The sequence below is a fragment of the Poecilia reticulata genome, linkage group LG15, assembly GCF_000633615.1.
Source record: "Poecilia reticulata strain Guanapo linkage group LG15, Guppy_female_1.0+MT, whole genome shotgun sequence".
Classification (NCBI taxonomy): Eukaryota; Metazoa; Chordata; class Actinopteri; order Cyprinodontiformes; family Poeciliidae; genus Poecilia; species Poecilia reticulata.
Genome location: NC_024345.1, coordinates 23,302,716 through 23,318,670, shown reverse-complemented (window position 1 = coordinate 23,318,670; position 15,955 = coordinate 23,302,716).

Here is a 15,955-nt window from a genome sequence, read left to right as displayed (position 1 = left end):
TACGGTCATTTAAAAGGTCAACTTCCACGCGTATTGTTAGCTGTGACAGTCTGTGAGATACAACATTTTCAGTTTTTGTTTGTTTTTTTGTTTATGTCATTTTTGTTTTGAAAACAGCGAAGAGGTCCTGCGTGTAAATCCCAGCCTGGTGTATTCCTGCATGTTCTCTGTGGGTACTATACACATATTTAATATACATTTCGCTTTTTGTTGATAGTCTAGTTTACTGAGTTCTACCTAAACACCTTCTAACACTTAAAATAGACAGAGACTCATGTTGACGCAGGAAATTATTTTCACTAAATGTTTCCTAATAATGGGATGTGCATATAGATTTAGCAAAGTTTGGTTTCTAAAGACATACATGTTAAATGTCCAATTTAATTGGTGATCATTTTTGAAACATGCTTTTTTGATTTTTGGCTTCTGTGGAAGATTAAAATAAGACTGTATGTATTTTCACAGCAGTTTCCACTCCCACCTTATGAATCAGGCTCCTTTAGGTGCACATGAATATGACCATAAGGATGTCCAAACTCACAGAGCCACATATAGAATACTATATATACACCCATGTAGTGACAATGACTTCCTGTTGAGGTTTATTTTCAGTTGTGAATAATTCATGTATTTTGGGGATTTAATGATGTTTCTCTTGTGCATGGAGTGTTCTTGGTCAACCAAGGTCCCAGAGCATGCTGCTGCAGAATGCAAACAAGAGTGGCAGACTGAGAATATTAGAGTTTTGATGAATATTTGTACATAGATTTATACATGTGTGGAAGGCGCCAGGGATTGGTTCTGAGATCACAGGCCGAGGGATGCAAGCAAATTGCATCCTTAATTGCAGTCCTGTTTATCATTCTTCCTTTTAGAAGTGCAAAAATCTAAAAGAGGTTGAGATTCTCCCCACTTTTTGATGATGTACCAAGGAAAAAGCTGACTCTAAATCCCCAAAATCACCCTCACAGGAAAGTATTTATATAAAAAAGGCATTAATAAATACTCACCAACACTTCCTTCCTGGGTATGCTTTACTCCTGTTTGACCCTGACATGTTGATGGCATAAAGATGAGTTACAAATAGATTCTATCGCAGCCAAATATGCATCGTATTACACAGTAGCACAATTTATTTACTTGAAGCTCTTCTGTACAGCACATAGCACATTAAATCATTGTTTGGTGTCCACACAAGCTGCAGTAAATGGGGAGTGCAAGGGTGAAATCACTCTGAATCATCCTGGAGTTGCTCTGCATTTACATGAACTCAATCCAAACCACATTAGGCAGAAAGTGAAGATGTGCCTAATCATCATCAACCATTATCTAACCAGAATATGTTTAAAAAAGAAACGCCGTGAGATTAAAAATCTCTCTTACAGGAGTGTCCCAGCAAGTGGCAGCAGCACTAACAGTATGAGGCCCTTATTCTACAAGAGCAGCGAGATAGTCCCATTTATTCCCCTTGAGAAATATCTCTCTTTTTTCCTTTTTAGCTTTAGTGAGACAGTGCTGAGTAGGCATGTTTTTGTTGAAGTTCAACTTTCTGTCATCTGAGTCAAACACAGTGGCAGAGGTTATTACCAAGCAGCCGGGCAGAATGATCAAATGTTTTAAAAATAGGACATTTTTAACCATAAATTCATTTTATATTCATCCTATTTTATATGCTGTAACGGTTCATTAGTGGAATATTTAACATATTTCGATTAGGCTCGGTTTATTTGCTTTAATTTTGAACAAGTTTGAAATTAAAGCTTGTTCAAAACAAGACGGATGCAATCATGGAAAGTGTAGATTATAATTTGAACAAAAATCTGTTCCATTTAGTCTGGATTCCATCACATAGACAATGGCTAATCAAGTTGCTATATCCCTGCACATATTTTTTTTTCTCCAGGCAGGAGAAGACTTTGACGCAAATTAACTATAAATAACAAAACCCAGATCTATACAACTCAATGCAGCCTGCTTGCACAAGAGGCTCTGGATCAATGAAAAGGAAAGCCGGCCTTTGAGCTTAATTGCTTCCCAAAGCATTCCAGCTAAAATAGTTTGATCCTCTATACACACCTTCTTTAGAAAAACACAAAAAAGATGTTACAGAGCACACAATTTGAGCCGGAAGTTTATAGGATCACATTATGGCGCAGCAGTACTGTGTCTATACCTCCACCACCTTTCACACCTCAACATAAAAAATTTAAATTACCTGACATGCTCAAAATTCATGATGTTCCAATGTGGCAGCATGTCTGGGTCCAAGGTACAGCATATGGTTACTGATATACTGAAGGAAATGTGTAAGTTTTAAAGGGGCAGTATTGTGTAAGCTTTATATTTTGTTATAATGTTATTCCCTCATTAAAAACATACCTGGAGTGTTGCCTTGATTCCTTCATGAATGTCTGAGAAATCTTCTAATCAACCAACCATTCAGCTGTGCAAAACGCCTGGTTGGACCTAGCCCCGCCTTCGAGACTCAGCTCCTCCTCTAAGCTGCAGTTTTCATGCTCCTTCAGACTAGCTAGAAGCAATTAGCAAATACCTGCTGGAACTGCGTATCTGCCGAGCTCTTTATGCGAGCAAATTCTCAGTGCAGCTCTGGTAAAAACATCGTTAAAGGGTTAATAGAGGAGGAATGTGATCACTTCAGAAGACAAGAGTTTCAGAAAAGCCACTAGTCTATCAAAATCTTCAAAATAAAAGCACTTCAGGCTTTAGAACCTTGAAGTGATCAGATTACAGATACCGGAAAAACAAATATTGATTGATGTGAACGATTCCTTGTAATTTCGCTCACCAAGATATAAAAAAAAGTCATGTTTTACTGAATGTTCCCCAAAAAAAACTCACTTTCTTCAATTCTCTCATGATGCAGATAGAAATGCTGATACTGGTGGCCATGAGATGAACAAAAACTTATTTACCTAAGAGAGCAGTAGAATAATTGTGTTTACACTGAAATGATGTTCATTTTTAATATGTTGTCATCCAGTAGAATTAAAATGGTTATGTGACTCAGTGTGACTCGTCTATTTTACAGTAATCTGAAGCCCTCTCTCCCTCTGGCCTTCGTTTTTCCTGGACAAGATGGATTTGGAGCTAAATGGAGTTGGATCAAAGATACTGGCTGATTAATGTAATTACTTCTTTATGCACAGATTGTTGCTCATGAAAACGACAGATTAGACTAATCTTAAAAAAATGCTTGACTGTAATACTGTAATGCAAAGGAGTCCTTATTTACTATGTGCAATATGACGTTAATTTTTAATAATTGCATCGTAACATACCATCTGTTATTGGTTGTAGAAATCAAGTGATATCTTCCTATGTCTATTTTTCCCACAAAATCCTTAATTTACACTTGTACCATATCCAGCGACGGAGAATGTGAAATTAAGAAAAAATAAGAGTGTAGGTCTGTGTAATATCACATTAAATCTCAGAATGTTTTGGAAAACATTTGGTATTTTCCCTGGGAACTGCTCTGAGTATATGGCAGCAAACCATCTGCACAAACTGGCACTAAGGTTCAGCCAAGACAACAGAGCTGACCCAAAGTCTCAACTCTTGTCTGGCTGTAATTTCAGTCTGCTTTCCATCCCCAGCAAATTGGACTTTTGATGGTGTGGCTTAGCAGATATTGTACTGCAAACAATGAACAGATTTAAACTCTGTAATATCTTTGAGCAGTTAATAAAACCATAAGCTGTGTCCACAAAAGTGACAGTGAGACAGTGATTTAAACAACATACAACTCAATTAACTACTGGAGCCATTGTTTCTCCAGCCAAATAATGGAATTAGTTTTTCCAGGCCAACATCCCTGTGATCTGCAGCCCGGCTAGCACAACACCAAAACCCAATGTTCAGGGCCACCCGACTACCAGCCCCTTGTCTTTTCTGTGGAAGGTACAAATTAGCCATAGAAAATCCACCAATTTGTAGATATTTCCCCAAGCGTGGAGAAATATTTAATATCCCGTGGCAACCCTTCAGCTGTCGTTGAAACTAGCCCCGCCTTAAACGAAGATGTTTAAGGAGGATCGTGGCTTCCAGCATCCGCAGTAGTTTTGGTGTCTGGAAAGTGGGAAATTTCAAAAATCTTCTGAATGTAACGTCACTGCCCCGTTACCTAGCAACCCAAGCAGAATTACAACTAGTCAGCAGGTTTTACTGCTGCATGTGGTGTACAACGGCTGCTGGATTAATTTACCATGCTGAAATCACTTGATGCGTTCTTGCTGGTGGTGCAGGAGGAGACAAACGGTTACATAATCGCACATCTGATTGCCGCCATTTTGGAGTTCGAGTGTAAACTTTGAATTGTGGGGGACTGACCAACAGCAGCTCATTTTGATTTAAAGGGACAGGAGGCTCTAAAACAGCAAATTCTGAAGGGAGCTCAACATGGGCAGAACTGAGCAGAATGAAATCTCATCAGCTCAGAATGATTTTGTTCACAAAAGTGTAATGAACATGTTTTCATTGCCCGTAGACCAAACCTAACCTGTTCAAGGAAGCATAACGGGTCATTTTTAAGCTATATTTAGTGTTTGAAATATCAGAATAAGCAATGATAAGTGATTCCTCTCCCTGGATCCTGGAGCCAGTGGATGCATTTTAGTCTTTATAATTCTGATTTCGACAGACACTTTCTTTAAAAACTTGAAGAAAAAGCTTTTCTGGATGGACTCTTACAAACTTACAAACCAAAAAAGAGGCGTTTTAAGTTGTCTGAAGCCATTTGTTCGCACTCTTCGTGTAGAAAACAGTTTTACTGAAAACACCATTCCTCCCACAATGTTGCTGAATTTAGAGCGCCATTGAGAGTCGCAGAGGAAGACTAACAAATATCTGTGGACAGCCTAATGCCTGTCAAACTGACAGGCAAATATGTAATTATTCCACTTAAATAGCATACTGCTGCTGAATTAATGTCACAATACACAGTCGCAGCAGCAAAATCCTCTGCTGCACGGAGATAAATATAGTGTGAGAAAGTTCTGGAGGGGCTGGTAGTCTTTAGTCACTGCTGAGAGACAATATTCTTTCAATCAATCTATTGTTGAAAAGATTGGCTTCATAGTCATGTAACCTTTTGTACTTGTAAATAAACTGCTGTTGCCTAAACATAATTACAAAGTTTCAGTAAGTGCGTTTGCAGAATTTAATTAGTTTTCCATATGTAAATCTGCTTCAAGTGTTAATTTCTTCAATCTTCATTTTCAAAAATGCAAAACTGGCTGTGAGATTTTCAATATAAGAAGATGTGGCTGGAAATATTCTGTCTGTCACTGAAAGCTATTCTGTTTGAGCAAAAGTATGTCATGACTAGAATTATCCAAAGCATTTGGATATCAAAATTATCTGATTTTGATATCCAATTATCAAAATCAGAATAAAAAGTTCAAATAGCAGTTTATTCCGGCAAAAATACTCATAAATGTGCTAAACTACTATGTTTAGGCCGATAAAGACGAGTTTTTCTTCCTTCCTACTTCCCAGTACCTTTACTCGATGCTTGAGAGCAAATCCGATTATCCATTCATTCATTGGCTACACCTTCTTCTCCTTGAAGTGTCGATGGGGTTTTAACGCAGCAATCATTGGGTTTATTCTGTTATACCACGTATCAACAAACAAAATGGTCCTGTTAACATTGATACTTCATAAGTGTAAATTTGGATCATTGGATCTCATCTAAAATGTGAAAAACTTCTCAGCTTTTTGCAAACATTGCAATATTCTGTTCTGCTTCACAAAATGGTTTCTCCTTCCAGACATTTCCGGCAAATGGAGGTCATCCCTTTACTGTTTTCAAATATAAGTAACTTTCCCAGCCTCTGGCATCTTGAGGGAACACAGCAGGTGGGCTAGGCATGGGTGCTGATTCGTGATGCTCGCTTGATGTATGGAAGCCCTAAAAGGCAGAATAGGAAAAGCTGCAGGCAAAAATACGAGAGTGGAGACACACAGTATCTGGATATTCACTAATCTCCAAACACTGAACACTGACGTGCCAGCATTACTTTACCTGAAAAAAGATATGTAAAACAACTCTAAAGTTGCAGTATGTTGCTTTTATATAAAACCATGTCGTGACAGTACAATTTGAGACAGATAATCTGTGAAAAAAACATTAAGCTCCTCCATCTACTCCCAGAGCCAATCACACTCAATTTATTAATGCTGGAGAAACACCTGACAGGAACACGGTTTATTGGTGGCCATGTTTACTAGCCTGAGCATTCGTTGCAGGCTCTGTTTCGGGGAGCTAGCGTAACAGAGAGCATAAGGGAGGGCGTGAGCAGCACATACACATACATACATAACAGTTAGTCAAAGGGAAGGTAATTTTATTTGTATTGCACATTTCAGCAACAAGGGGAATCAGAGTGCTTTACAAGATTAGAAAATAAAACAACAAACGAGTCAAACAGTTCTTCAGGTGATAGAAGACTTACTTTGTAACTGTATTTATGTGTCTCTGGAGGTTCAAGTCGCTCCTTCCAGATCAGTTCTTGTCAGTTTTGATAAGTAGTTTCCAGCTGCAATAGCTGACTCTTGATTATTCCTCTTCAGGTCAAAAATAATTACTTCCGTTTTGTTTCTATGACACATCAATGCATTTTTTTGTTCAATGAATCTGGTCAGTGCCTCATGATATTTTAAGGTGCATCAGCTGCATAGTTATCCTAACTAATCCTACTACTTGCTTTAATTTGAGTTAGCTGGAGCCTGTAATGGCTGGTTAATGAATACTTTTGAGCAATCTTTATTTTCTGACTGTTAATTTAACATGGCAACTCCAGATCCTCTTTTACTTCAAAATAAGAGTCTCTACAGAAGAATGTGAAGTTTAAGGTAATTCCCTTCACATCTGAGGTTTATAATAAAAACTTACACTGATCAGACATAACATCAAGACAGGTGATGTTAATAACCCACCCACCCCGAACACATTCCTGTCATTTCTTCTTCTGGCAATAAAATAAATTGATCAGCAGCAACTCCATGAAGACGAGAGGAATGCAAATATTAGTGATAAATATTTGGCTCCCTGACTGTTTATGGAGTATTATGACTTGGAGAGTCCAAACACTCCATGTGCAAGAATGTGCTTTCCTTCAACCTCTGCTTCATCTCCTCTATATCAATTTTTCTTTTTCGCTCCACATTTTCATCGCCTCAAATCAAACACATAAACAGACCCCTGAGTCTTTCCCCCTCCAGGACTTGGTGCATTTTCTTTATGTAATATTGCAGAGTTGGGTTTGAGTGAGCCAGTGAGACGAGCGAGCTTTGATTAATTCGGAAGCCACTGAAATTTGTCATTCGTTTGCGCCGACACTTGAGCAATATTAACTGGATGCATGAGTCCCCAAAGGAATCAAACTGCAGCAGCTCAAATGATGTAAATTGATTTTTACACGGCTGAAAATAAATCTCAGCGAGTTTTCACCCTTCAAGTTACAGGCACGATTCATCTGTGTCATTTATTAAACCTCTTCATAAATTATACGATTATCTCAGTGTCTCAAGTTGCAAGTTTGATCTGTTAAAGATCTCTACAGGACAGAGCGACTGCAGCTTGATGTAGGCCGGTCACAACGACAACGTTTGCTGGACGATAAATTGTTCCAGAAGTTATTTAAATAAATGATAAAATTGTTGATTTAAAACCATGTTCTTGTGATATAATTGTTATGGCAAGATGGATAAACTTTAAATTCTGATTGATATTTAACACTGGAACTGGAAAACAATTTAAGTATCCAAAATAAATAAACAAAGCAACAAATAAAATGAATCATGAAGTCTCTGTAAACAAACCTGGACAATTTTGAGACCAATTTGCCAGACTGAAGACTTTTGTCATCCAGTGTTTGGTAGAAAGAGAGAGAAAAGAGAAAAATGATAAATCAAGCATTTGAAAATGACTGCGATTATGCCTTATCGTGCTATTAATTGATATATTGCTTATTGCGACAGGACTAGCTTGATGATGTAATGAGATATTAACACCTGTTACATAAACTTCAAGGTTTATGAATCACTAACTCAGATTTATCTTGACTAATTGTACATATAACCAAACTAAAAATTAAACTGTTAATTATCATTTGGAAAAATTAAGCATAGCGGATCCACTAGCGTCAATCTGTGAATACGCCAACCCTCTAAAAATGCTTATAGCTCCCAATTTTATTTAATAACTCAAACAACAAATATACCATAAAAGGCATTAATACGCCCAGAGGAAGCCATCTTGGCTCTACACAGAAGCTAACATTCACATTCTTACTTACTTACCGCCAATCCTGACACATAAAAGTAAAAGAAATTCACACCACCAGCTGATATATACAATTAACAATTGAAATATTGTTAAAATAAAATATCTAAAACTTTAAAAATGAACAACATAAAACTAAATTATTACATAGATCTTGTTTAAATAATGATTTCGGGATAAAAACGAAAGACAATGAAATTAAATAAATCAATAAAATGCATACATAAAATGAACAAGTGAGGGATTATTGTTGGAATACGTTATGTTTTTTTTATTCCCATGCTATACTAGGATAGGATTTAAGAGGAACAGGACCGTTTTGTTAATTATATACTCTACATAAATGATTATCCTCAGTGTGACTTCTGCAATAAAAGCAGGATTTTTTTCAGTTTTCTGGTACGGAGCACATAGATGTGTGCTAACACAATCCCAACAAAGATCTGTTGTTCCCACTCAATCTGAGAGCGGATAAAGTGACATTACAAAACATCCATCCATCCATCCATTTTCTTACACCCTTGTCCCTTATTGGGGTCGGGAGGGGTGCTGGTGCCTATCTCCAGCTAGCGTGCCGGGCGAGAGGCGGGGTCACCCTGGACAGGTCGCCAGTCTGTTGCAGGGCAACACAGAGACACACAGGACACACAACCATGCACACACTCACACCTAGGGGCAATTTGGAGAGGCCAATTAACCTGACAGTCATGTTTTTGGACTGTGGGAGGAAACCGGAGTACCTGGAGAAAACCCACGCATGCACAGGGAGAACATGCAAACTCCATGCAGAAAGACCGGGGCCGGGAATCGAACCCAGAACCTTCTTGCTGCAAGGCAACAGCTCTACCAACTGCGCCACTGTGCAGCCCCATTACAAAACAATTTTGATCAATCATTTTAAAAATGAAAAATTAAACTAGAAACCACAAGACAGCAGAATTCAGAGAAATGACTAAAATAATAAAAAAAAATCTATAATTCTTTTCTTCACACATAAATGTTACAGTTTATGACAGCACAATTAGAAAAGGACTTTACATGAATGAACTCTTGTGGAAATATCCATAAAAAGAATAAAATGGAATAACTAAGAAAAATCTCCAACAATAAGGCACCAAAAATATAAAGAAATAATGTTTTCTTCTTTTTCTTGCGCTGCAGCAATAGGAACCTTGTGCCTTGCAGTCAGTGAGCCAATCATTAGCTTCTCTTTATGACGACATATTCCAGAGACGAGTGAGTCCATCTGTCCAGCAGCTGGAGCTCGGCCTGAATTGGGTCATCAACAGGACAATGATCCAGGACACAGTAGCAAATCTAAAACTGGATGCCACACTGGGAAGAACCAGTGTGTTGTAATGGCCCAGTCAAAGTTCAGATGCCTACAATAACTAATTTTCTTGGATGAGAGCAAAATAAATGTCTGATGCAATGTGATAAAGCCAAAATTCCTCCATAACAATAAAAAAGACTAACAGTTTAAAAAAATTATTATGATCTATTGAGTTATAGAATGTGATTTGTTTTTCACACATCTTTTCTATTAGATCTTTGTTTAATAAATGTGAAATTGTCGATGTAAAAGTGGATTTTTAGGATGATGGATTGCGTTTCTTATGTTTCAGTAAATGCAATTTCCTTTTGCAGTGAAACTTGTTAAAACCATAAACAGATTGTCTCTGCACTACTGCAACTCTGTTTATCCTTTTCACATCTGCAAACTCCAGAATAAAGACTTTATTATTCCAAAGCAGAAAAACTCAAAGGGACCAGGGGTTGTAATAGCGTCTGAATATTTAACAAGTCTGTCAAAAAAAAACATTACATGCAAAAAGTGTTACTGCTAATTATGGAGGCATTTCTGGCCTGAGTTTAATTTAATGGGCAGGTTATGAACCCGCCCTCACTGCCCATTAACCTTTGACTCTGTTCATCGGTCATGAGACACAACAAAAAGATGTTCAAAACCATTACCAGAAATTTAACCTGTTAAAAAGTCACAGTAGAATAAATAAATATATTGTAACTGGTGTGCTAGACGTACATTTAATGACATTCAAAAGTAAATATTTTATGTTGACACACAACTGAATCACAGAAGCTTATGCAGAGGGGAGACGTTTGGATAAGCTTTTATTTCGGTACAGAGATGAGTTGTGTAGTCTCCAGTGACAAATAATATTTAATGATCTTGGTACTTAAAACCGTAACACTAGTGAGATCTTCATTTACACATCACCAACACGCTGCAGTGTTAGTCAGCTAAAACAGAATCTGCTGAGAATTCTCATTTAGCTTTAAAGATAGCTTTAATTAGAGAAAAAACGGCTACTTTTAATCATACTTCATTAAGGACTAATTGTGTGTTATTTTTGACAGTTTTTTCTTTCCGTAAAAGGTTTGCCTGAATCGGCGTTTCTTGGCTGTGTCTGTGTCATTGATAAAAAAATATATAAAAATTACACGGTACTATTGCTGCCACAGTTTTCTCACAGTTTCCTCTTTCCACTGAAGGTAGACCATGACTTTTGATTTTTGTATTTTGCTTCCACATAAGAAAATGAAAATGTAATTCTTAATTAGCTTTATCCTCCATTTAACACAAATATAATTTCCCCTGGTTTGCTTTAAATCTAAAAATTGTGATAACGGCCCAACACTTCAGTTTTAGTCTCATCAGAGTTCAGGACATGAACGGTTTTCTTCCCCAGACTGTAATCTGGCCATGTTGCTTTTCATGCAATGGCTTCTTCCTTGCTGAGCTGCCTTTGAACGCGTGTCAGTGGAAGAATCATTTCACTGTGGATAATAAAACCTCCTTCCCAGCGTCTTCAGAAGGTGTTTTGATTTCATCCAGGGAAGCTTTCACTGAGAGTAAACCCCAGCAGACCACAGGCTGGGATTGCTGCTAACTTAATCTGTTTCATCGTCTTTTTCCAAGAAACAGCTGCACCGAATTTCCTACGATGCCTTTGTGTCCTCGCATGAGCATTTCACACTCCCAGTGGAGATAATAATAATAATAATAACTTTAATTATGCTTTGATTGAAAGGTAGCAGCAGCAGTTAAAACTATTTTATTTACTCTTTCCAGTTTGTTGTTCAAAGGACTCGGGCTGGCCTCTCATTAGCGAGGCTTTTATAGCACTTCCAGTGATGAGCCTGGTAAAGTTGTTCACTTCAGCTAAATGTGCCGTCTGCTGATTGCTGTGTGGCTGCGTCCTGTTATAGACACCCAGGAGAAGTTGCAGCTGCAGCTCTTTACCCAAAGTGTGGAAGGATGTGAAGTCTCTCTCTTTTTTTTTTTTCCTGCTTGGCTGATTTAAGCAATATGATAAAAATCTGAGCTGAATATAAAGATGTAAGGGGTTGCAATGCTTCAGAGAAGCTGTGAGAGTGCTTACATGCACTTTCTATCAGTAATACAATCTGTCAGATTGAGAAATAAAGAAAAAGTGGTAATGGCTGGTGTACTGGATGGAATGAAAGTTTGTAAGATGTTTAACTAATACCATGCAGAGTGATCAAATATTCAGAGTAACAATAGAAACAGCCAACAAAACAAAAAGCAATGGGTCCATCCGTCCATTTTCTTACACTCTTGTCCCTCAGTGGGGTCAGGAGGGTTGCTGGTTCCCATCTCCAGCTAACGTTCTGGGCGAGAGGCAGGGTCACCCTGGACAGGTCGCCAGTCTGTCGCAGGGCAACACAGAGACACACAGGACAAACAACCATGAACACACACACTCACACCTAGGGGCAATTTGGAGAGGCAAATTAACCTGACAGTCATGTTTTTGGACTGTGGGAGGAAACCGGAGTACCTGGAGAAAACCCACCATGCACAGGGAGAACATGGAGACTCCATGCAGAAAGACCGGGGCCGGGAATCGAACCCAGAACCTTCTTGCTGCAAGGCAACAGCTCTACCAACTGCGCCACTGTGCAGCCCACAATGGGTAAACTAAATTATTAAAATAATGGCATTCATGCTGCTGATGAGTGGATGTAAATATTTGACCTCAGCTGTAAGTCTCTATTTATTCACACACTGTATAAATAGGTTTTTTATTTCTATTCATATACGATTGGCTGCACGCAGCGTCCTTGTAAATGAATGAAGCAAACAAAGCATACAAGCAATTTAAACAGGACAGATGAGCTGCAGACTTACAGGATGCAGCCATTACCTGCAGGTATCGACTATGTATTCCTGTCTTCACATATGATCAATACCTGTGCATAATGTCTGCTCTCCTATATGCAGTGAGCCTGAAACACAAACAGATTCTAATTTCACTGGGCTATGAGAGAATAACAAGGTTGTTACCTCAAAAGCGTGATTTGATTAATATATATCAGACCTTTCTACGGGTGAAAGTCTGCAAGTGGAACATGCTCTGCTGAAGGGATGGATCTGGATTTAAGTGATGAGCAACAATCTGGGTAACATATTTAAGGGAGATGATGTTAGGGGACAATTACAGGTGGGAACAGTGAGCTCTTGCTGCTTCTCTGTGGTGCGACTTGATGGAGTAGAAATAGAGGGAACACGGCAGCGGGAGAAAACCAAAAATAAACACAAATCCTTCATTTCCAGCTTCTATTTTCTGCCAAAACAGCAGGAGAGCTACCTGGTTAATCCCACGAACGTGGAAAACTCCACTGCATGTGGGCAGCAGGCTGCCAGCTCATATCCTGCTTGTGGACAGATTTACAGAGACTCATTTGATTTGCAGCCAACAGTAATTATACATATGGCAGAAGATGTACCCCATACACCTTGTAATGAACTCTCGCTAACCCACTGACTTCCCTGCTAAGCATCCAAGAGTTGCGTGTTTTGTGTTAGTAGGAATTTGGCGTCGGCGTGGCATCCTGTCGAGGTGAGGAGGAGATGCCATTCTGATCAGCTCATCCACCGCCTCCTCCTCCTTTCACAACTCCTGCCTATCTCTGTGACTGCGGCAGACACCGGTGCAGAGCCAGATGGTGGATGTTATACTCGTTTTGCTGCTGCTTGGCTGTTTATTTGCCACAGGGGCAGCAGGGAGCCCGGAGTTGAAGAAAGCTTTTGTTTTCAAAACGCAGAGAAAAGCGAGAGTGAAACGTCACTGTTGGCTTGTTACCTGAGAAACCTCCTGTCCTGCTCTGTGTCTTCGTTCTGGCCCCCAACCCGTCCCCTGTCCACCCAAAGCAGCAGGCTGATATCTTAATATCAGCGGTATTAGCCCAGGGAAGGAGCCATGGATCATTTTAATGCCAGTCCATGTATAGGAAGCCTGGAGAAACGGATCGATGATACATGTCCCCAGGCCATTCATGACACCTACAAGGCAAACACACACACACACACCATCCACCCTGCCATGCCTTCTTACTGTAATACACACACATACCCCCACCCACTCAATATACCGAGCAAAAGCAATATCTCTCTTGAAGGCGGAGGAATATGATTAAAGTTCTTGCTCTCCCGTTATCATCCCATGAGCTGTTAACAGCAAGCTAAACGAGGCAAAGTGAATTACCTTCAGCTGTCACCCAGTAGCCTGCAGACGCAGTCAAGGGCCCGTAATGTGCAAAGGGTTATAATGACAGTTATAATGACGGATAGAAGTCGAGAAAAGCACATATGTGGCTTTGAAAGAAGGAAAAGAATCGATTGTTCCTGTGTGGGAAAATCTGCCGCTGATTGTTTTTACCGAGGGATTCAAGGAAGTATTTATATGTGTTAAGATGTTACACTGTGTTATACATGGTCTTTGTTTTATTTCAGCTCTGATCAAACCAGGAAGGAAAAACCACAAAAACAACAAAGCATAAGTTTCAATTTGATCAGTCTGAGAGACACAAAACTTTACGGCTGAGCAAAATCTGACAGTTATGGAATGTAACATTACTGCTGTAAAAAAAGAAATATGAGTCTGAGTGAAGTTTATGGTTTATTGTAAAGGAATTTATTGCCACACAAAAGCAGACATAAAACACACAATAAACGATAAGTGACAAGGTAGAGTAACGATGTAATGGAGAAGCATCCTCATAATTTGGCACTAAACAAAGCAGCCCAAATTCCAAGAATACAAAATTATTTATTGATGACAATGAAAACGAATTAATCCAAAAAGAAAACCAGTGAGGGAAGAGTGGAGGACGAGAGGAGAGCAAACAGGCAGACTGAGGGAATGTGAATAATGAACTCAAAACCAGCCGAACTAAACACAGAGAAACTGGAAGAGACTACGTTCACACTGCAGCATAAATATGACTTTTTCTTTTTTGCTTTTATTCCCCCGTGTCTGATACTTTAATAACAGTCTGAACAAAACAGATCTTATTTTTACAAATGCGACTTGGGCCACTTGGAGATGTAGATCTAAATCCGACACGTTTGATTTATTCACTGTGACCTGAGTCTGTTTGTCCAGGTCGCATTCATCTGACCTGAACGTCACCGATACTCGATTTACGCCACTTTTCTGCGTCCTGAAACACACGAGCAGGAAGAAAAACAACAACCATGGTGGACGATCATGCAGATTAAGTCGTTAGCGTGATGCCTGTGGTTGGATAACAACTTTAAAAATCAGAAAATAATTTGACTTCTGCAAACACTGAGCACGCTCGCTATGTGTGACGTTATTCTGTCCAGTACTGCACAGGCAGAACACGTTTAGGTTGTTTGCTTTTCATACAGCAGATCACATAAAAATTGCATATATCTGGAAATGTATGGGGGAATTTTTCTGCCGTAATTCAAGAACACACATTTTCAGTTTGAAAGCAGAACTTCATGTCTCAGAAATTCTTCTGGTCTCTTTCTAATATTCTCGATGCTTTCTCAAAACTTGTCTCTACTCGGATCCAAGCTCTGCTTGCAAACCTCTCTGCTCACTTGTGAATCATTTTCTGCTGGCTTGGAACAAGAAAGCTGTCGCCTGGCAACCTCTCAGCCAATAGAATGAAAGCGTTACTTACTAAACGAGGCAGGGTGTGTTTGTTTTCTTCTAGTGCGTGTGCCTGTGTGGCTACTATCGATTGTAACAACCTGCACCGCCCATTGGATGTAGGGATAAACCACGACTTTTTTTAGAAAATCCTACTTTCAGGCTGAAAATGTGTGCTTTCAAATTATGGCAGAGAAATTCTCTCATAGGAATGTGAACAACCACGGCAAAAAAAAATGTGGATCTATGGTGTAACGTAGACATCCTTGTTTTTCTGTGCTGTCTTTGGTGCTGGTATTGTGATGGGGAAGGAGCAGGAAACAGCAGCATTTCTAGATTTACAACAATCCATTCAGTCTGAAACATCAGCAGAGAGAGCGGCACTCAAGACAACATGAAGGAGACCTTACTGCTCGCCTGGAACAATAACTACTCATTTCTGCTATTGATTTGATGCACAAAGCATTTTTAAGTCTAAAGATTTTTTAAGAGTTCATTATCTCTATATCCACGTTGTGTTTAACTGAGTTTGGTCCTAGAAAACAAACCGTGGCTTACTTATAACGACTGAAAACATGATTTAACAGTTACCAGAATCAGTGACCTCTTGGTGAGTTCGAGGCGTCCACATGACTTTTGTGTGTTTTCTTGATTTCCCCTTTAAGACTCCAGTTATTGAGCCTATTGATCTCCATGT